Below are 13,955 nucleotides of genomic sequence, written 5' to 3' on the forward strand. Positions count from 1 at the left end.
GTTTTGAGCTCTTTGAGTTAATATGATAGGGTTTGAAAGACATAACAGAAACAGGACTAGGTTCTGGAGGGAGGCCTCAGGTGTCTGATTGTGTCAGAGAGAAACTGGACGTGGTTCAGTAGGTAGGTAAAGTTACCAAAAGATGGTTGATCATGGGCTCATCTGGATCCAAGGGGGGTAGAACTCCTCCGTTTGGACCTTCAGCCAATTTCATGTATAAGAATTTTTGACCCATACTTATGTTTTTCTGGAGAAATGAGAGAACCTCATTAAAGGTAACTTACAGTTACAGAGAACAAATATAGCGAGGAAACTTCTTACCAATCACAAACAAGTACATGTTTTATAGTTACAAGCACTACAGGTATCAAAAGATACTTGTACATATTTATGAACTCAAACTGAGTATCTCAAACTAATAAAAAAAAAAAACCCCAAACAAAAAACCTTTTGCCCTGACATTCTGCCTTTACTGTAAATAGCCAAACCATTAGAAAAGAAATTGTCTACTTTTATAACAGTTATCTGGTAGACTCACTCCTTTTGGCCTGGACATTTTCCCCACGTGAGAAAGCAACCAAAGACTTCAACCAATATCTCAGAGAGAAACAAGAATATTTTTGTATTGGATGTCTCAAATCAAGCCCAAAATTTCCCTTTGTACGAACCTGTCTAATTGACCTTTGCACTATTCTCAGAAAAACAGTTGTAAGATTTAGTCCTTTGTGTTTTCTCTATTTGATACTGCTTTTCCCTTGGGAACCTCTCAGGAACTGAAACCCCAATTCTCAAACCCCTGCTGACTATATACTCTACCTACTCTGTCTACCTCTTTCTTATTGTCTTGTTGATCTTTGCTAAGTTCCAAACCTTTTTTCTGGGGATAGGAAAAAAAAACAAAACAAAAACAAAAAACAAAAAACAAACCCTACTAATTGATCTGTCATTCAATCTTGAAAACAAACAAACAAACAAAAAAGATGAATAATGTCCCAGATTATAAGGCAAGATTCGAAATACGCATGCTGAGTCCAGACATACAAAATTCTTGTCTTATTGTACCTGACACATAGCTACAATTTTAGAATGAAAGCTGTGAGATCTATTTCTGTCCATGTGTTTATATATGTCTGTGTGTAGGCTATATATGTGTGATTTTTTTGTATACCATTATGATTTTGCCACAATTAAGTTATAAAGAAGCTCTATTTAATAGGCTTAAGGAAAAATAAGTGCTTATATAAATTAAGTATTCCTTTACAAAAATAAGAGATAACCCAAATGTTTTTTAAATTCATGTGACTTAGGCCATCTTTAGGAAATAAGAATATTGTTGGCTTGATTAAAACAGGCATGTCTTCAAATATAATGAAGACAGAGGACTTTTCCTACCTAAATTTACTAGTAAAATAAATTTATATTACCTCTATATTACAAAATAAATCAGTAAGAAAAATAAGATTATGGCTATCTGTTTAATGTCTCATCTTCATGAGCAATCCAAGCATAATTTTTAAAAACAAGTAAGTTAAATAGATATAAATAAGATAAAACTTCCACTTGAAAGATATCTATCTTCTGCCAGAAAGTTTTAACATTCTGATTAGCAAGACTAAAAAGTTGAAGCGGATAGAAATCTGTACAAACAACAATTTAATTCTCAGGCCTAGCCAAAGATACCTAAGAAAGTAGAGGTAAAATTTTGCCTCCTCTATACTTACCACAGAAAGACAAAAGAAATTTGAGACGATGAATAAACAGGTTCTATGCCACACTGACAAAGTGTACTATGAGACAAAATATACTTCTTGAGATTATGAATGATATATAAAAACTATATGAAACTATGAATTATATAATTCCTTGATTGGTGGTAGCCTCCAACCATGCAATGATGCAATAATGGATCCTTAGGTAAATATCACTGGAACTTCTCTACTGGTGACTTCTAATGCACAAGACATCCCACAGGGAACTGTCTGTTGTGCCCCTCTAGGGTATATTTTTATATGTACAGAATTTAACCATGTACCATATGTGTGGGCAACTCTATGTCTCAATAAGTGAAAAAGAAGGAGTCAATATGATTTAGAAATTCTAAAAATACCACTATGACTCCACAACCAATTGAAAACTAAACATTGATCTACATCTCTTAATTTGCACTATGGAATAAAGAGGAATCTGCCAGCAGGCATAATCTGTTTAAATGGGCATCTTTTGGTAGAATGCTCTTTCACTAGCTTGGCATAAATGTGAGCCAATGTGGATTAGAAATTCTAACAGTACCACTGTCACTTCATAACCAGTTGGAAACTAAATGCTGATCTACATCTCTTAATTTTCACTATGGAATAAAGAGTAATCTGCCAGCAAGAGAAAAATCCCTCTAAATGGGCATCTTTGGGTAGAATGTTCCTTCCCTGGCTTGGCATAAATATAAGTGAATTTGTGATTTGAAGTCTGTTTCTAACATCAGCTACTATAGCAGACTGTACTGAAAAGGCTATGGTTGCTTGACAAATTTTTTAGATAACATGATTGCTTTGGACTATCCATTGGTTGAATGGATGGGAGTGTGTGTGATAGTTAACACCTTCTGCTACACTTGGATAAATGCATCTGGAATCGTAGTACTTGATTGCAAGAAATCAACAAACAAGCTACTTGGTTAAAGCGAGTAGATTCCTCTTCTGGCTCATTTGTGATATATTTGATTTTGATTGGTTCCATTCATGGGGACTTTTGTTAAAGCGTATAGTTTAATCTCTTAGTGTTTTTTTCCTGATATGTATCACAATAGTCTCCCTAGTGCACCGTATCCTCTCAAGAATTGTAAATGATTGTATGCCACAAGTCACTATACGTCAAATGGTCTCAGTCACAGTCATAAATATGAAAGCTTATAAATATGAGGTATAAATAATGAGAACACAAAGAGAATATAATGAAACAGTCAACTGATCTGACATTGTAATTGTGAATTCTGAGACTGAGACAAAAAAGCCCATTACGATGTTGACAAAGAATAGTGTCAGTGTCCAAGGTTTTGGTCACTCTTTTAAAATTCAAAGGCTGATTAAAAGGGGATGATTTTTAAATTAATTAAATTTGGCCTAAATCTGTCCTCATGCTTAGTAAACTGCAACCTAACTTAGTATGTAAACAACCCACAACCTAACCTAAGAGTATATTCTTGTAACAAGTGGCCCTCCAATGATGACAGCTGAGCTTCAGCCTAACAGGCTGAAACTAATTAGACTACATCTATATAAGGTAAATGCTGAGCTGTAACCAATCAAGCTGTTTCTGTATGTTACTTCCTTTTTCTGTCTATAAATACTGCCTGCAAATGTCGTTGGATGGAGTTCTCTGAACCTCTCCTTGTTTTGAGTCCTGCCCAGTTTTATAAATCCTTCTTTACACAAATAAACTCAGCCAAATCTAAATTTTTCTTCTGAGAAGCTAATACCACTAAGCTATTTTTGGTGTTTTATAAATTAAGCAAGCATTATAATTACATAATTTGGTGTTTGTCTTGTAAGCTCTATGCTAAGCACAAAAGATATCTAAATAGTGATATAATCACTAAATAATGAGGGGTAGAAGATGGTCTGCCCGTTACATTTATTATTGGAGTAAAATGTTCGAATAGACATCACAGTTGACACCTATATGAAATATCATTGATTTAATTTTTATTAGAAATTTTCATTAGTAAGCATTCAGGATGAGTGTTTAAATAACCACAAAATAGAAAACACTCTTGCTCACCAGGGTTTGGGGGAGGGGAAGATACACATCTTAGGGTTGTGGCAAGCATTGTGGGGAGGGGGAAGGGAATACCTCTAACCCTTCATAGGGAAAGGCAAAGATATACAATGTAACCCAAAGGTCTAAAAAAAGGGGGGGGAACCTTTTATCGGGTGGTGGGCAGATAGGAGGGGGGAGAAGGGGAAGGATATATACTTACAAAATAGGTGCGATGTTCACCACCTGGGGGTAGGACACACTTAATGTTTTGGTGAGGCGGGGGGCAGGGGAGGGGGGGAAGAAGGGCAGGGGCAATATATGTAACCCTAACAATATTTGTACCCCCATAATATGATAAAATAAATAAATAAATAAATACACAATGTATGGGGGGAAAAGAAAACACTCTTGTCACTCATAAAATAGACTTTAAAATGAATTTGATAGTTTTTAGACATACTTTGGGTTCCTATAAATCAACAGTAGAAGATGCAAGGAAGAAGAAAAACAAACAAAAATCTGGCAGAATAGTATCTAGAAGCATCACACTGAATTTGAGTCATCAATATTAAACTGTATTCTAGTCAGTAAAAAATAATGGAAGATATAACCGGATACATAGGAAAGATTGGGCTATCATACAATTTTAGTTAGTGATTATAACAGGTATATTAAATATCTCTATTCAATTATAGTTTCTACAATTTAGGACAAATCAGTATCATTTGGGAAAGTACAAAGGAGAGCAATTAAAAGGATTATATGATTGAAGTGCAAAATATATACTAACATTATGGGCTTTCAGGTTATTCAACCAGGAAATGAAAAGTCTCTCTTGAAAATGGGACGATATCCTTATATTCTCTGCAAAGAAGTTGAATCTCTATGCAGGTCGGAGTTTGTGTATCTTTCATAATTAGTATTGATTTTATTACTGATTTTTCTCAAAGTGAAAAGAGAGGCAGAAGCAGCAACAGCAACACTAAACAACAATGAAAACTTGTTCCTCAAAAATCGCAGTCCTGTGGTTGAAGTGTCTCATACCACCTACATTTGCACATCACCTTGTGTGCTCACTAAACTTGCTCATACTCCAACTTGTCCCACAAAATCACTGGGAAAACACTGTCAATTTTTGCTATACTTTGTTGCTGACTACCTCTCCTGCCACTGCCATCAGTCTTTAAGGGCCTACTCTGCAGCTCTTTGTCCAGACCTTGGCAGCTACCTGTATAGTCCTTGTCACAAACACTCTGTCTCCTTATCAGAGCTGTGGGATGACCTGATGATGCAGAAAAAATTCTGAGACAAAAACAGCATCATCTCATCCAAATAATCACTTTCCTTCTGTGCCATAAGGCTCTCAGTGCCATGTCAAGCCTTTAGAAACCAGGCTTCTTCATCTGAACCACAGAACAAAGAAAATCATTTGAGTTACTATTCTGATTCTCTCAAGGATAACACTAGTACCATGCTAGATGCACAGGAAATTTTCATTACACAGAATGGGCACCTTAATACATTAAGAAAATTTGCAGTGAATCCCTGGTGGAGAAATTCTAGGCCTCCAGGTCATGCCTGTAATTTCTCTCTGGTAATTCTCCATAATTATCTGGATATTGGCCTGGGGAGTTGAGGCTGGGAAAGAAGATTCTGAAATTAACTCCTGCCCCACCCTTATTCTTTGCTTTCCACTCTATGTAAGTAGGAAGACACAAACATGTCTTTCTTTGCTCTCTTTTAAAATTTTTTGGGGGGAATCCTTTCCATGTCTCATATTCTCTTTTCTTTACCTTGACAGGTGAGATTGGGATGGACAACATGATCCTTGGATTACTCATAACTGGTGGGAGTGACTGCCTCTGAATATTTTTGAAGAAACTCTAGAGATCTGAGTTAAATACACATGAATTTTGATAAAAGAATTTTAAGACAATTAGGAATTTATGAAAATGAAAATATGTGGGCTTAATATTGATTTGCTAGTTCCAAAACAAAAACCCTATAAAGCAATTATCTGAATATAAGAAGCTTCATCTAAACATGATCCTGAAATGCTATGTAAGAATTTATACTAATCCACATGGCAGGTCCCTAACAAAATGCCATGCTGATTTTAAAAACATATCATATTTTGAAAACACTTCAAAGAAACAGAGAATAACTTTTTTACTTTTTTTTTTTTTTTTGGCATTTTGTTGTAATCTGTTTGACCTTGACAAGTTGCAAATTGTCTCTGAGTTTTGTTTTCTTCATCAGTATAATAGGAATAATGACCTACCCATCTCACGGGATTAGATTTATAAAGTATAATTTTTTAATAAAGGGTATTGTAAGTTACAAATCGCTTTAAAATATATTCTCATTTTCTTTTTACTACTTTTTAGTTACTTTTAACTAAGGCAAGAAGTCTCCTCTTAAGCATGCTTGAACATTCAGTATCATTTTATTTTGCGAAACCACCGGTAATTAGTTAAGATTTGGAATTCATTGTCACAGCTTGTACTTTCTAAGCTCTCACCCTTATGAACTGCACTCATTTCCTTTGCACAGCTTGACCTTTTCTAATTAATGCACAGGATTGCCTAACTGCAACGTGCATTGATGTGCTGTGCCTATCAGGAACTGAAAAAGTTCCAGCTCTATAAATTTCCTGAACGTTGGAAAAATGGATCTTTAAAATTTTAGTTTGTTGGCTAGTACTTAAATTATTCCTAGCTTATTATTTCATATTTTCAGAAGAGAATATTATCTGATCTATTTTTTTATATTCTTATTCTCCTTAAATCCATATAAAGGAAATAATTTTATTCTTTAAGGTTACACTTTTAAAATTGTAGATGTGCTCATTGCTTGTTAGCAGATGAGAATGATGGATTTAAAACAAATTAAGCTGACATAAATAAAAATTATTAGAATGATCCAATAGAAAGAGATAATTTAAAGCAATATATTTAAGTAATATCTTTTATATGTTCTTTTCTCCATTTCATTTTATTTGTACAGCCTAAGTATAGAACTAGTCTTTTCTCTTATTTCTCCATAGCCCAGAAAAATATAAGATTTAATTTGAAAAAATAATTGAAAGGTCAAGGAAGAGAAAATAGATGCTAAATCACAACTACCGCACAAGTCCAGGCATCGTTAGGGTCACTTAATAAGCTGTTCTTCTGGCTTTCTCCTTGCCTTCCCCTCATATAGTGTGGGGTAGGCAATATATACTATTTCACCAAGGCCTTCCGGCATCTCTCCAGAGTTCAAGTCAAAAATATTCAAGAATACCAAGTAATCATAAAACACTTGTACAACTCAGAAAGTTTGTAAGTACTATTTTTCCTATACCCTCCTATTACCAATCAAAATTACAATGAGTGACCCAAGAAATTGCACCAACTTTAACCTCTGACTTCTATTATTCCCTAGCACATCCATGTATGCACTTGCAGTTTAAGAAACAATTCAATAAATGAATCTCTTTTAAGGGGAAAACATATACCAGGTTGTGATTCTAAGTTGCTGAGAGATGACACTTATCTTGACCTTTTCTTAGAAAAATATCCACAGCTAGGAGAAAGATGCCCTGAGAGGCAGGGAGGTAATTGCCTGCTATTTTAGATGAGTTCAGCAAATTTCAGAATAGGAATATCAGTACCGTACATCTTGCAAGAAGAGGAAAATGAAAATTTTTTCCAACGTCTGATTTTCTTTTGAAATGGAAGAAAATGGTAACAGATCCTCAGTTGGAGGGAGAAAAGCAAAATCAACTTATTCTTTTGCATTTGAATTTTGAAAGACTTACTTCCTTGTGAAAATAATCATATTATGCATCTAAGTAAAAGCAAAATAAAATGTTAATGAAATAATATAGAAAAATATAGGAATAATATAGAAAAATACTATTTTTAAGGAAATATACAATCACACATATACATGAAATCCACGTCCTGATGTCACAAGTCTATGTATATGAAATTGGTCACATTTATTTTAATATTCAATTAAATTATATTTCATTTTGATTGAATTACTATGTTTAAATTTAAATGTAATGGTATTTCCACCAGCATGTTTTCTGTTTCTTGCCACTACCAGCCCTGAAAAACCTTCCTTAATGCTTCCAGCTGTCCCCTTGGGATGACCCATCCAGCTTGCTATTCAGCATGTCCACTACAGTAAGTCAGTGGTTTCTACCATGATACTTTTGCCAGCTCAGACCTTCTGTGACTGATGACTACCCCTCAGAGGCTGCCTGTAGGACCCTCTGAGAAGACACTGCTAATAGTGTCCCTTGTGAAATCCTAGTTCCACTGAAAGGGTGGTCTGTCTGAACCCTCTCAAAGCTGCCATACTCAGATGACAAGGTGGGATTGGATTGCATGCAGTGCAGCTGGAATAGACCTTGCCACCTTGCTACAGCGCCCTGCCAAAAACTGTTACTTAGGTTTCTAAGCAACACTGCTCATTTTCATTGCCTACCAAATTCACGAAAGCAGAACTTTCAGCTTTTCCTTTTCAATCTTGACTACCAAGATTGTCAACCAAATGAAAACAAAAAGAAAAAGTTTATTCTTTAGCTATAACAAGAAACAGTGCAGGCATATACATTTATATTTCATCCAGACTTTTCCTGTTGTTGTTTTATTATTTATTTATTTGTTCTCCTAACACTCACTCAAAAAAAGAGAAATTTGAAATTAAAACAAAAGTCATTCTCAGTCTCAGAAAATAATCTGACCAATATCAATATTAATGTTCCTAAACCATAATACAAATGTCTGATTCAGAGTAAAGATGACTTCTGTTCCTACTTTGTAACAATGAATATGTTTTTACTTTGAATTTATGTAAGAAAAGGGCCATTTCTGGTGATTTCATTTTTTCTAAATTAAAGAATTTTCCCAAATCAGAGGGAATAAGGGATACTGAGAGAAAAATCTGAAAAAAAATACAACAGATCATTAAAGCAGTTATCCTTGAGTTATGGAAATAAGTACAATTTCTATTTATTGTAAGTGTTCTACAATAAAATGCATCAAAATAATAAAAGAATGTTATTAGAATGTGATTGTATGTTTAGATTCTTAAGGATCATGAAAAGGGAAGAGAGATGTTTCTAACTGTTTATACTTACCATATCATACTGCAATTTAATATCCCAAACTGCTCTAAATTCTTACTGTATAACCCCTAGCCTTGGCATTCTTTGGGTTTCTGATATCTCATCTGACAATAGTTACAGTAAAATATAGTACAAAGTATTTTTTGCAGAATTCGCTGATTTATTATATGTAGAATTTTAATTAGTTAATGTTGGAGATTATGAAGAACATTGAATTTACTGGTTGTATGCGTAGAGAAATTTATGAACTTAATGGTGAACTTAATCTTCTTTTGAGTGCTTTTTGATTATTATCTTTGTGCACTTATTTCTCTTCCATGATTTTGAACATACCTTGTTATATTTCTGGACCTAGATGTATTATTTTTTGCTCTATCCTTAGAAAAGATTGAAATGAAATGCATAATATGTTTAGATAGTTTTTGAAGTGCCTGGAGAATTATATTTTCCTATTTATCCATTCCCTTCCAATGCATAAATAGCTCCCATAGCTGGGGTTATTTCTGATACTTAAGCTACAATCTACTACTCATTCTCCCTTGTTTCAAAGGAATATGTGTGTATCTGACAAGCTATGTATGACGTGGCAACCCCGTCGTTGTAGCCTCTGGAGTTGCGTCCTTCCTTTTTTCTTCAGCAATTAGTAGAGATTTCTCTGTGTTGACTTTCAAATCAACTTTTGGTTTTTAAATTTTACTTTCCCTATGTTTACTTTTCTTCTTTATATTAGGCTGCATTATCTGATGTTTCTTCAAATTCTTGACACCGATCAGGTAGAGGTCTCTCTTGGATTCCCTTCCTGCAGTGATCTGCAATGCCTTTGCTCCAGATGGGAAACTGAACACCCCAAGGAGTCTCCGATCGTCCAGCAGAGAAGCTAGAGCTGTTTCTTGTGTTTTTTCCATTGGGTTCTCTCTTTAATTAAATGAGGTTGGTGATACACATCGGGCCCTCATGCTCAGCCATTCAGTTGGGAAACTACCATGCCATCAAGAATCAAGCCAGGTGAAATAAGTGGTTTCTTTTGTGTGTTTAATAGCGTCTCTGGAGACATGATTAGTAAAAGCTGTGATCATGCATAGTAGTAAGAATACTGGAAAGTAAGTAAGCAGAACAAATGCTACCTTTTTCTAGAAATCTTCAACTGCATCCACAGCAGCCAAATACCCTATGTATCTTCTGATTTAGGATCAATTCAGTGTGGCTTATACAAATCTCAGCAAAAAATTATAAATTTCTCAAGAAGAACTATATTTAAAACGGTCTATTCCTAGGAACTTAAAAATGTAGCTATGAAAGCCTGTTTTATGTGATACTTTCTTTACTCATCTTGTTCGCTTTTCCTCAGATACATGTGACATATTTAAGGAGCAAAAGTAGTGAGAGCTTAACCAGTAATACTGCTATAACAGCTTAGGTATTAAAGGAGTTAATATTAATATTTTCATTGGTGCTTTTGTTTCCAACCATATCATAAGTTTCATATCCTTTCATCTTTGCAGTCAATTCAGCCTTTCCTTTGAGGGTAAAAATAATACAATATTTTTATTTTATAACTTAATGTGCCTCAAGCCAGAGTGAACATTGTTACTCTGCTGATATGAAACTCCATATAATTTCACGTACTTATTTCTGATATAGACAATTGATTTATTTTTGCTTTTAATTTTTTTTTTATTTCAGCCTATTATGGGAGTACAAATGTTTAGGTTATGTATATTGCTTTTGCCCCACCTGAGTCAGAGCTTCAAGCATGTCCATCTCCCAGATGGTGCACACTGCACCCATTAGGTGTGTATATATCCATCCTCTCCTCCTCCCTCCCATCTGCTCAACACCCAAGGAATGTTATTACTATATGTGCACTTAAGTGTTGATCAATTAAAACCAATTTGATGGTGAGTACCTGTGGTGCTTGTTTTTCCATTCTTGGGATGCTTCACTTAGTAGAATGGGTTCCAGGTCTATTGTGGCTGAGTGAAACTCCAAGGTATACATGTATCACATTTTATTTATCCACTTGTGTATTGATGGGCACTTGTGCTGTTTCCACATCTTTGCAATTGTTTTCATTAAAAACTGTTGCTACTTTCTAATTACTTTGTAAAATGTAATATGAATTACTACAGGATACTTCTTGTGCATATACAGATGTAATGTGTTTTGTATTCTCCCTCTGTCCCTCCATTCCTGCTACAATAGAGGTCCTTTTTGGCACCAGGGGTCGGCTTTATGGAAAATAATTTTCCCATGAGCCAGGGGTGAGGGGAAAGGAGTGTGTGTGCGGGGGATAATTTTGGGATGATTCAAGTGCATTTACATTTATTGTGCACTTTATTTCTATTATTATTATATTGTAATATGTAATGAAATAATTCTACAACTCACCATGATTCAGAATCAGTGGAAGCCCTGAGTTTGTTTTCCTGCAACTAGATGTTTCCATCTGGGCATGATGGGAGACAGTGACACCTGAAGTGCGTAGCTTATGTCCAATCTACTCCATAATCTCGTTTTGGTTACTGTCACTGCAGAAAACCCTGCTTCAAAAAGATAAGATGTTGGAAATGGAAGCAGGATTTTCTGTGCATTTGTGGCAATCTCAGGATATTCTGCCTTGACTTTAATCCAGAATGTATGGAGATTCAAAGTTATCTCAAACATAGTTTTAAGGCCACTGTCATTTGTGATCTCAAGCAGTTGATCCTATACTAGCATGGATAAGTCAAATGACCTGCTTATTCACAAATGGGTCATGGATACATTCCTCCCCAGTTAGGTAGTCTTTTGTGGTTGGGAAGTAATGCTCAAACTTTTTGAAGCTGAGTAGGTGATCATGCACCAGCTGGGAGAAAGAAGGCCCTGGTTCAGTCTCTTTTAAAATCTCTGCTACTGTTAGAAACATGTCCAAAATCACAATGTTCACTCCTTGTCCCCATTATTCCACTTTGGCTTTGATGCAGCCACTTTATCTGCCAACTTGAACACAGTTGTTCTCCCCTGAAGTGACAGATTGAGTTCATTGAGCAGGTTGACTATGTCACAAAAGTAAGCAAGTTTGAGACCCATTCAGTGTCACTGAAATGTACTCCAGTGGTGACTGTTTTTCTAAAAGAATTATCTGGAGAGCAGCTCTCATAATTCAAAAACTCTGGTCAGTGATATACCCTTAGAGAGAGCCATCTCATTTCTGTGTTTAAGAGAAGATGTGTGTGTTCTCTGTTCATCTTCTCACAGAGCTGCATGAACAGACATGAGTTAAGGGCATGCACTTTAATGTGGTTCATAATTTTAATCACATCCTGCAAAACATTTTATTGTTCAGGTGACATTTTTCAGCTAGCGAGCATTTCTCTGTGGATGACACAGTGCATAGACTCACATTCAGGAGCAACCTCCTTGACCCAAGTAGGGAAACCAGAAAGCCATCCAGTCTTGGCAGCCTCTCCGTCTATACCAACACAAAATGACCAATTCAGTTTTCCTGATATGCAATCATTCAAAGAACATGAATAGTTTTGCACCTGTGGTGTTGGTTGGCAACAAAAGTGCACATAACTTATCCTCATGCACATCTTCCTGAAAAATATATTGCACAAAAACAAACACCGTTGCCTTGTTATCAACATTGGTAGATTCATTAACCTGGATTGTGTATCACAGTAACTCATTAATCCTAACACTGGTGCCTTAATATCCTTTGCTGTTTCATCAATTCCTCTAGTTATGGTGCCAGCCGAAAGAGGAGCCTGTGTTACCTTTTGAACTGCAGCCTCTCCTAAAAGTTCATGGCAAATGTCCTTAGCAGCAGGCAGGATCAACTCTTCACCAATAGTAAAGGGCTTCTTACCTTTAGTAATGCAGTTAGCCACTAAGAACAATGCTCTCAGTGCAGACATGCTTGATGAAGCGGTGGCCTTTAATAATTGCTTCTGTTCTTTTTGTGCATGTTTGTTCTTTAGAAAAACTCCAGTAGTTTGTCTTTTAATGCCGGATGCTTAGTCCCCATGTGGTGAAGCAGTTTGGAAGGTTTCATGGCTTTGCTGGATAGTCAGTTGCCACATATTATATATACAAAGTGGGCTTGGAGAATGCAAATCACCTGTTGCAATGAACTCGTAATTTAAATTCTTGGTAGTCTTGATATTTTCTTTTAAAATCAGCTTTCATTTTGTTGGCAGTCTTAGAGCCTATGCTGTCTCATCATTGGGTTTTTCCTCCTTTTCAAAGAAATTCTCCATCAATGTTTGTTTTTTACTCATTTGCGCCAGGATTAGTTTGTGGGCTTACCAGAACTGTGACAGAGAAAGGTGCACAGTGTGAGAAAGAGGTATGGATGAAAGTGGTAAGTAAAATAATGGGCAGGCCATGCACAGACTAAAATAAGTGTTGAATTCTGACTTAAAGCCTGCCACCAGATGCAGGTGTGTGTGCAACTGAAATACATCAACTCAGTTGCCACTATAAAGCCTGCCACCAGATGCAGCTTGTCACTTGTCACTCACTAATAGGGTTTTGATATGAGTCTGTAAGCAATTGATTTATTATGGTCTCTGTGCAGTCAAACCTCTCTGCTAATGATAATCTGTATTTGCAGCCACTCTCCAGTGCCAGCATCATTACCCCAGCTCCACCTCAGATTATCAGGCATTAGATTCTCATAAGGAGCATGCAACCTAGATCCCTCACATGCAGTTTACAGTAGGGTTCGTACTTCTGTGACAATCTAATGCTGCTGCTGATCTTACAGGAAGTGGAGCTCAGGCAGTGATGGGAACAATGGGGAACAGCTATAAAAACAGATGAAGCTTCACTGTCTTGCCCACTGCTCACCTCCTACTGTGTGGCCCAGTTCCTAACAGGCTGCAGATCAGTATGGTCTGCAGCCTGGGAATTGGGGAGTACAGTGCTAGATCACTCTTCTTTAGCTTTCTACAGATGCTCTGTGCATGTAGGTCTGGGTGTGTTGGTTGAGGTCATTCTGACCTTTAATGGACATAGAAGGAACGGGTAACAATTGTAGCAGGCTGTTCATGATGACAAAAATAATTCGTCAGTATTTGGGTCCAGTCCTTATGTTTAT

This window comes from Microcebus murinus, chromosome 11 (assembly GCF_040939455.1).
Source record: "Microcebus murinus isolate Inina chromosome 11, M.murinus_Inina_mat1.0, whole genome shotgun sequence".
Taxonomy (NCBI): domain Eukaryota; kingdom Metazoa; phylum Chordata; class Mammalia; order Primates; family Cheirogaleidae; genus Microcebus; species Microcebus murinus.